This window comes from Pseudochaenichthys georgianus, chromosome 13 (assembly GCF_902827115.2).
Source record: "Pseudochaenichthys georgianus chromosome 13, fPseGeo1.2, whole genome shotgun sequence".
Lineage (NCBI taxonomy): Eukaryota > Metazoa > Chordata > Actinopteri > Perciformes > Channichthyidae > Pseudochaenichthys > Pseudochaenichthys georgianus.
The window spans coordinates 10,832,294-10,842,349 of NC_047515.1; positions in this window are offsets into that span (position 1 = coordinate 10,832,294).

Here is a 10,056-nt window from a genome sequence, read left to right on the forward strand (position 1 = left end):
GTGTGTGTGTGTGTGTGTGTGTGTGTGTGTGTGTGTGTGTGTGTGTGTGTGTGTGTGTGTGTGGTGTGGTGTGTGTGTGTGTGTGTGTGTGTGTGTGTGTGTGTGTGTGTGTGTGTGTGTGTGTGTGTGTGGTGTGTGTGTGTGTGTGTGTGTGTGTGTGTGTGTGTGTGTGTGTGTGCGTGACCTAGAGGTCAAGTCTGTCAGGAGGTCTAATCAGCCGAGATGGCCCGGCCCTGTAACTCACGGCATGGTGTATCCCCAGTCTGCGGGGAAGAGCGCGACGACCCCGGGGTTGATGGCCTTGGAGACTCCTCGGGGACGCCAACGACCTCTCTGGCGCTCCCCCCACTCGCAGGCTGCTCCGGGGCCGATTCTGGGAGAACTGACGGCTGGAGAAGGGCCGCCTCTGCTGGTCGAAGATCAACCCTGTTGCGCCGATACGTGGTCCCCTCCACACCGACCAGATAGGACCGGAGTCCCAACTGCTGAAGGCACACACCTCTCCTCCATCTGCCCGTCCTGTCTCCTGGGAGTGGCTTCATCCGTATGGGCTGGCCGACGTTCAGCTCCGGCAGATCCTTGGCTGATCTGTCATATGTCAGCTTTGCTGCTTGATGTTTCATTTTCAGCTTGTCAGGAACACCCATGACGACCTGAGGCACCAGTAGCTGGTCGGCCACAGGGAGAAGGGTTCTCAGTCTCCGCGACATAAGCTGCTGTGCTGGGCTGCAATGCATACCCTCAGTGGGCGTATTTCTCCAATGCAATATGGCCCTCCAGGGGTCCTCTTTGGCATGGTCTGCCCTTCTGCACAGGCTCTTTACAATTTCCGTTAGCCTTTGGGTGCCTCGGTGAGGACATGACATGCTCAAAACCCCACTCTCTCGCAAACGTCCGGAACTCTCCACCGGCAAACTGGCCTCCACCATCAGAAATGGCCCTGTCTGGGACACCGTAGCGTGCAAACTGTGCCTTGCATCTACGGATCGTGGTGTCCGCTGATAGGTCAGGGAGGAGGTCGATCTCCCAAAAGTCAGAATAATGGTCCACCACGAGTAAGAAGTTCTGTGCTGCGTAGCTGTACAGATCCATGCTTACTAGCTGCCAGGGACGTGTGGGGAGCGGGTGTGACATCATAGTCTCTTTCTGTTGTTCGTGTGCATACTCATTGCACACAGAGCACTTTTGCACATAATCCTTGACTTCCCCTTGCATACCGGGCCAGTAAAGTGTATCACGGGCCTGCCTGTAGCACGCCTCGCCCCCCACGTGGTTGTAGTGGATCCGTCTCAGCATTTCCGGGCGCATAGCTTTTGGAATGATGACGCGCTGACTCCTGAAGAGCACGCCATCCTGGGCACTTATCTCATCTCTGATGGCCCAGTAGTCCCTGACGGCAACAGGGGTCTCCTCTTTGTGTCCTGGCCATCCCTCCAGCACGACAGACTTAAGTGTTTGAAGACACACATCCTCCTGAGTGTGTGTCCGAATCTGTGTCAGGCGTTGGCTGCTGACATTTAAATAGTCTGCCTGCTGAATGGCCGCCGTGTCACCCTGCTCCTGCTGCATGCTGCAGACCATTTCACGTTGGTACAGTGTGTCTGTTCTCTGTGGCGGGGTGGTGGCTCTGCTGAGCGTGTCACTTATGTACATCTCAGGGCCTGGCTTGTATACCACAGCAAGGCAGTAGTTCTGAAGTGTGAGGAGCATGCTCTGAAGGCGCTTTGGCGCACTGAGGAGGGGCTTGGTGAAGATGGACACCAGCGGGCGGTGGTCGGTCTCTGCAGTCACATCACTCCTCCCATATAGATAGTAGTGGAAGCGTTGGCAGGCGAATACAATACTCAGGCACTCCTTTTCAATCTGTGCGTAATTTTGCTCTGTTTGGGTCAATGCCCGGGAGGCCAATGCGACAGGCTGTCCCCCTTGAAGCAAGCAGCAGCCCAGACCCGCCTGACTGGAGTCGCTCTGTACGGTGACTGGCTTGCGGACGTCATAGTACCTTAGGACTGGCACCGCCGTGACCAGTGCCTTGATTTCCTTCATGGCGGCATCATGTTTGGGCAGCCAGTGCCACATCACATCCTTGTCCAGCAGTCTCCTCAGCGGCTCACATACCGCTGACAAGCGTGGCATGAATCTGGACAGATAGTTCACAAATCCGACACACCGCTGGACCCCTTTTGCATCTGTGGGGTTTGGCATGTCCAGAACCGCCCTGACTTTTTCAGGGTCAGCCTTGAGGCCCTCCGCGGACAGTATGTGGCCGTGGAAGCGGACCTCCTTCACTCGGAACTGCAGCTTTTTCAGGCCCAGTCTCAGTTTTACTTCCCTGCATCTGTCCATCAGAGCGATGAGGTTTGTGTCATGGTCGCGATTGGCCTCATCCTCTGTGTCCCCACAGCCGACTATAAGGATGTCATCGGCTATGGGCTCAATCCCTGTCAAGCCGGCCAGCAGCTCATGCTGCTTCCTTTGATACAGCTCCGGGGCAACTGACACACCGAAAGGGAGTTTCAGCCAGCGTTTCCTACCCCACGGTGTCCAGAATGTTGTCATCAGGCTGCTTTCTTCATCCAAGCGGCACTGCAGGAATGCATCACGTGCATCCACCAGGGTGAATATACGTGCCTTTGGCAGCTTATACAACACGTCATCTAAAGTGGGCATAAGGTAGTGGGACCGTTTCAGAGCACGGTTGAGAGCCTTCGGGTCAATGCATAGTCTCAATTTGTCTGGCTTTTTCACTATGACTAGATTGCTAATCCAGTCCGTGGGTTGAGTGACTGTGGTCAAGTGTCCCTCCTCTTCATATCGATCAAGCTGAGCCTTAACAGCTGCCTTGAGGGCCACTGGAACATTCCTGGGAGCACACTGCACCGGTGCCACAGTGCTGTCCAGCTCAAAGTTAATATCACCGGGCAGAGACTCAACAGGGCTGGTGAACACGTCGTGGTAGGTGCTGACCAGACACTCCTTGGTCAGGTCTCCCTTCCTGCAGTGCTCCACCTTATTCAGCTCCTCAGGAATGGTGAAGCGTATCAGACCAAGTCTCTCACATGTCTCACCCGAAAGCAAGGGCCTCTGGCCAGTATGCACAATCTCAAAGTCCAGTCTGTGCGTCTTACCCCTAATGACGCATTGTGTGCTGTACACCCCTAGTGAGCTCATCCACTCACTGTTGTATAGTTTTAATCTGGTGAGACTCTTCAGAAGAGGGGTTCTAGGCGCCAGTGTCGTCTTATCCTTGATGCTCATCACATTGCAAGTGGCTCCAGAGTCGAGCTGGCACCTCTGAACCCCACTTTGCAGTGGCAGGTTGACAAACCACTTTTTACCTCGAGTGTTCACAGCCCCCACGCTCTCCGCTGTGTACACGTCTCTCTCATCGCTGTCCTCCAGTTCCCCTGGCAACGGGTCATCCACAGCATTCAACTGACGTGCCTGCTGGCCTCTTTTCATGCATACTTTTGCAAAATGGTTAGCAGTGCCACACGAGCGGCACGATTTACCAAAAGCAGGGCACAGGTCCCGCCCACGCTTGTGCCGTGTGCCACAGTACTTGCATTCACCAGCGTCTCTCATGCTCTGTGGTTGTGCAGATGTGTTGGTGGACTCGGATGGCCTGCTGCCAGACCTCCGTCCATATCGCTGTCCTTGTGTGGCATTAATGCTGTCCCCAGGTCCAGAGCTGCCCAGTGACATGGTTTTTAACTTGCTGTCCATGACCTCGGCTGCACGGCAAATTTTAATGGCCTCGTCCAATTTAAGGTCCTTTTCCCTTAGTAAGCGACGTCTAGCACCCTCGTCAGTTATCCCGAGAACAAGCCTGTCCCTTATGAGTTCATCTTTTATAGCTCCATATTCACAAGAGGCAGCCTTTTCCCTCAGCCTGGTAGCAAACGCATCCAAGAGCTCTCCATCCTCTTGTTTAAGGTTGCCAAAAACGTACCTCTCAAAGATTACGTTCTTTGCGGGTGTGAAGTATTGCTCCAGTGCCACCAGTATAGCACCCGCATCTTTTTGTTGGTCCGCGGTGAGTCCCAGGTTGTGTTTGTAAACATGTCGGCAGTCGTTCCCCATTAGCCTCCTGAGCGCAGCTGCTTGTACCGACTTTACTTTCTCGCTGAGCCCGGTCGCAAGCAGATAATCCTCAAATTCTGCTCGAAAGCTCACCCAGTTGCCGTGGATGTCCCCCGCCATCTTCATAGGCTCCGGAGGTGGGATGCTGGATGCCATTGTTCCAACGTGACGCTAATGCTAACAGGCTAACTGAAACTGCTAAACCTCACCAAAACAAATAAACGCACTCTGTCTCAGCGACGGACAGTAGCATGCAATCCACAGCTGGGTCCTATTTGAGCTTCTGACACCATGTTTGTAGATGTATGTGCATTAATGAATAAGGCAACTCAGGCTGTGTCTCAACGCCGTGTATTCACATTAAGCAGGCAATCATACAACTGAGGTATATTCACGTGAGGCAGATATATCTATAACACAGGCACGATACGTCCACAGGGTGGAGCTGCAACCTAGCCTAAACCACCCTGTAACAGCCTCCTCGATGCTCTATGCTCGGTCCTCGAAGTGCATTTAGATCAGGGGTCTCCAACACGTCGATCGCGAGATTTTTTTTTATTTTAGAATTGTTTCTGTCACACGAATATAAAATTGGTCGGTGACGCAGAGATCAAGGAACAGACGTAACAGCGGCTGGGCGACACGCCGACACCACACACGGACCAACGGCAGAACCAACGGCAGAATGACCCGCTCTGAATCAGGCCGCGTCGCTGCGGCTCAGAGACACACAGGGAGGGATTTGTGTTTTTGAAAAACACTCGTTATCGTAATGTCAGGTTTTTGGTCGATTTAATCAAGTCTTGGATTGCAGAGTATGAATGTCCTCTTGCTATTTTCAGTTGATAAATACGCGTGTACAGTTTGTGAAGGCAGGAGGAAAGCTTCCGCGATCACCGTCTCCTCTCCGTTCCTCCAAGCCCCGCCCCCTCCTGAAAATAATGAGTGACAGGCTGACAGTGATCCGATAGAAACTTTATTATTCACTTAATCACTGAGATATAATGAAGCTAACTTAATCTCATACATTCATGGGATTCATGTAACAGTAAGACAGAGAATGTAAGTGTGCACCCACATGCACTATTTTTGTTTTTATAATGCTGTTGTAAATACTCCTGTTGTGTTCAGACTCAAGTCATGTGTGTGATGCCACATTCAGGACATTCAGTGTCCTTTTTTTAACAGAAGACCGTTGCTAGAAGCTGCAGCTAGACTGCAGCTGTATTAGTTTTTTGTTTTTGAGGATGGAAAAATGTCACACACAGATATAGGGAGACTAGACCTACAATTGATTAATTATGGTTTATAATTTCATGTCAACACGAAGAAGAAGAAAAGATGGCTGCACTGTTCAGTAGGGCTGTGCATCTTCACTGGTCTCACGATTCGATTCGATTACGATTATCCTGTCAACGATTCGATTCGGTTCGATATCCCGGTGCATCACGGTGCATCACGATTCATACCAATGCGTTGCATCCTCAATTTTCTATATTACTGCACATGGCTTATTTTTCATCAATGCAAACATGCAGTAAATACATATGAACTCTCTTTTTATTATTTAGAAAGTGCTTCAGAAATCAATAACATAAATGTCTTGACATTCATTTATAAACCAAAATAAATTAATTGTATAGGTCTAGCCTCCCTATATCTGTGTGTGAAGTTGTTCCATCCTCAAAAACAAAAAGCTAATGCTTCTGCAGTCTAGCTGCAGCTTCTAGCAACGGTCTTCTGTTAAAAAAGGACACTGAATGTCCTGAATGTGGCATCACACACATGACTTGAGTCTGAACACAACAGGAGTATTTACAACAGCATTATAAAAACAAAAATAGTGCATGTGGGTGCACACTTACATTCTCTGTCTTACTGTTACATGTATGAACACAGCAGACAACAGGAGTATTTACAACAGCATATACAAACACAAATAGTGTTCAGTGTCAATCCTGTGGAGTTGGAGGTTATAAATCTCCAAAATCATGTTCAGCTTAAGTCTCAGCAAAACTCACAACATTTCTGGAGCCTTGTATATGCCCAGAAAACGATAAGAACATTCACCAAGCAGCACTGAACATGTCTGCTTTATTTGGTTCTGTATACATCCCTTTGTGAAGCAGCTTTTTCTGGCATGAATGAAATCTAAATACAGAACAGGACCGACTGATGAACCAACACATCCTCACTCCCAGGTCGGCCTATGTTGACGTTATGTCAAGTCCCCTGCCGGCTTTTTCCAACGCAAGGGGGGGGGCCTTAGCGTCCATTTTCAACGCAAGGGGGGGGGCCTTAGCGTCCATTTTCAACGCAAGGGGGGGGGGCCTTAGCGTCCATTTTCAGCTTTCCGGGATGTCCATGTGCTTCTATGGACGCTCATGGAAGCGGCATTCATTTGTGTCGACTGCCCTTAAAGGCAATGTGAGCGTCCATTCTCATTGGATAGCGGAGAATTGTACACCCGGAAGTAAATATTCCCCTTACTGACGATTGATTTTACAGTGATATCTGCACTACTCATCGACTAAAAAACACCAGATTATCCTTGTTAATTACACAACATTGATTGGTTTAAATTGTGTGCAATGCTTTGTATTTTTCCCCTTCGATTCGGAGAAACAAATCTTTTTTCGGAGTAAATGATGGCAGAAGACACTACACTACCCAGAATCCCCAGCTATCATTTCTCCCTGCAGAAAAAGAAAACATGGCCGAACTTCGTTTTATTCTGGGTGTAAAATGCCTATTTTAAAGTTAGTTTGGCTATTAAAATGCGTTTTGATGTCATTTGATGCGAGAAATATGAGTTGTTATTTCAGATTATGTGTGCAGTGGATGTACATGATCTTTAGTTTGCTAGTTATTACGAAGATTACTTCAGGAAATTGCGTCCAACGTTTTCATTGTTACCAAGGTGGTTGCTAGGGACGCTGCTATCGATATTATTTCTGTTATGTTGTGTAACTGTTTAATGGTGTTATCTTTATTGCTACCCCCTTCCCCGTCAATGTATAGTGTTGGTCCACAGCGCAAACATATTAGTTAACAAAATCCGCATCTAAAGATACGTTATTTCCCCCTGTGCAATTCCAGTCTCACATCTCACAGCACATCGTCATTAACAAATACCGGAAACAGACCGAAAACGTTTAAAGAAAAATAAAATAATACCTTATTCCGAGTGTGCTTGCATTTCTCTTTGAAAGTCATCACATAACGGCATTGTAATACACGGTTCGGCTGCATTAAATATTACATATCTGCCGTAGTTCTGTATTTATAGAGCCCTGATGAGAAGACAAACATGAGGAACTGAAAACGTGACGTGGATCATAAATATATCAGCCATTAAACAACATCTTACATTTCTTTTCACACAATACGTCTCTTTGCCGTATCAACACTAATTCGGCTCACTTTTATATTTGATCCAATTGGTAGATAGGCTGTATTTACACCATAAAGGTGCACAGATGATATAAAGAGACACCTGGTGGTTAAAGCATGTTATTGAATTTCATTATTTTTATTATTAGATATTAATAGGATCCCTATAAAGTATATTCATTACTCGTTATTCTCTACTAATAATTAATTAAAGACTGTATATAATGACTATTTTGCACATCCCGTTCAAGATTTCAAGATTTTCTAAGGTTTATTGACAGATCATATAGGCCTACACAACTATGGTGTAGTTCTGCACTGAATGAAAAACTTGGGTCGCAGGTTCCTCAATAGTGCATTACAAGACATCTATCAATATTTGTGCATACCTCCAGCAATGTTAACTATGTTGAAGCACTTATTTTAACTGATATTATACATAATGTATTATGCTCTTATAAGATGTATGCAGATATTTCATCTCCGGCCTTGTCAGGTATTGAACAATCAATAAATAAAGAACACAGAATTGTTAAATATAAAACACAGAATTTGTGTGATTATACTAAATGATTTTCAAATAAACACCACTGCAGATTTAACTGTTACACATGCTGATGTAACGCAAATGTTCCAACTTGGGATCAATAAAGTATATCTTATCTTAAGCTGATCGATGGCTACTGCCATATTTGCAAAATGTGCCTATGAACCTTGACAAGTGCATGTTTCAGGCTTATCAATTAATGTAATGTAATGTAATGTTATCAATTAACAACAGGAGGGGTCACAAACATAAGTCCAGCTGTTAAATAAAGCTCTTCTGAGCTTAGCTGGCGTGTGGGTATATATATTAATACTGCCCATTATGGGCACCAGCAATTTTCACCCATTTATTAATTATATGTTTTAAATGTGAGTGTTTCCTGTCCCCTAAACCTCCAGGGATGTACACAGTTTAATACTGGCAACTTCTTATTATGGGAAATACGAAAACGTCTTTTAAAACTACAACTCCCAGTAGAGACGTGCCATAGAGAACATGTTGCGAAACAGAATAGCCAGCATGTGTAGTTCTGGGGACGGGGTGGGGGAGGGGGGGGGGGACGCGGTGGACCCGTTCAAATCCAGTTTTGAACAGTCTGCCATGGTTCCATCCCATTTCAAGTGCTGTTCGAGGCTCGGTAACCCTCGGAGCACACTCTCCAATCACAGAGCTTGAGGACTATCACGGGGTTTGTCAAACAGAGCACATGGTGTAGTCCAAACGATAGCTGGGGATTCTGGGTAGTGTAGTGTCTTCATTGCCTTTAAGGGCAGTTGACACAAACGAATGCCGTGCTTCCATGAGCGTCCATAGAAGCACATGGACATCCCGGAAAGCTGAAAATGGACGCTAAGGGCCCCCCCCTTGCGTTGAAAATGGACGCTAAGGCCCCCCCCCCCCTCGCGTTGAAAATGGACGCTAAGGCCCCCCCCCTTGCGTTGGAAAAAGCCGGCAGGGGACTTGACATAACGTCAACATAGGCCGACCTGGGAGTGAGGATGTGTTGGATGAACATGTAAATGACTCTATTAGTGAACCTAAGTGGGTCCAGCATACACCTGTATGGTAGACTCCATGCAGCGCCAGTCATCTCACGAACTGTAAAAAAGAGTGAATGCACTTATTTTACACACGTGCCATAAGATGCTTGCAAGGTGGTGATTAAGGCGACTTATTTACTATGTGGGCCATACTAAGAAGTGAAAACATTGTAATTTGCTCTTGGACATGTGTGAATCTTCAGTGAAGTACTTACTATGTTGTCCATATTAATATGTTAGAAATTGTCGTTTTCTTGGACCTTGATGTGAAGTTAAGATTTTAGATAAGCTTTAGGTATTGCAATTTCACACAAAAATAGCTTAATTCAACTGATGAGTGCTATGTGAATAAATGTAAGCGATGCGATGCAAGTAGCTCTTGGCCACTTTCATTTTTTCAAAGTAGCTCTCAGGTGGAGAAAGGTTGGAGACCCCTGATTTAGATAAATGAGATGTCCTTCAACATGGTGCGCTGAAATTCATTTCCGGGTCACGACCGGAGGACTAAGGAGTTGAGGAGTCGAGGAGGGGACATTTAAGAATTGAGAAGCCTCTAGTGCTGCTGTGCCTCCTGTCATCATTGATGGACGTCTCTTTAAAATTACCGCTCAGAAGAGAGGAGTTCTCATTTCTCTAACCGCCTGCTGCTTGCCCTCCTCTCTCCTCAGTTCCCCTCCTCAGTCCTCCGCTCGCAACTCCTGTGGGCGGGACTAAATCTCGAGGATAGGAGTCGAGGGGGGACATTTGAGAATTGAGAAGCCTTTCTTGCGTCTCTCCAATCTCCATGCTTCCCTGGTGGGAGGGCCTAAACGCAGGGAAACGACGAAAATAAAGGACGCAAGGATTCCATTTAACAGACTTGAGATGCAGCCACATGTCCAACTGATTCTGACAGGTCGCGTGGGAGTGGAGCGCACGTTTCCTCCAGGCAGTGGGCGTGGTCGTCATCCTATTATGATGGCAGACTGAGCGTCTACCTGACAAACAGGTGCA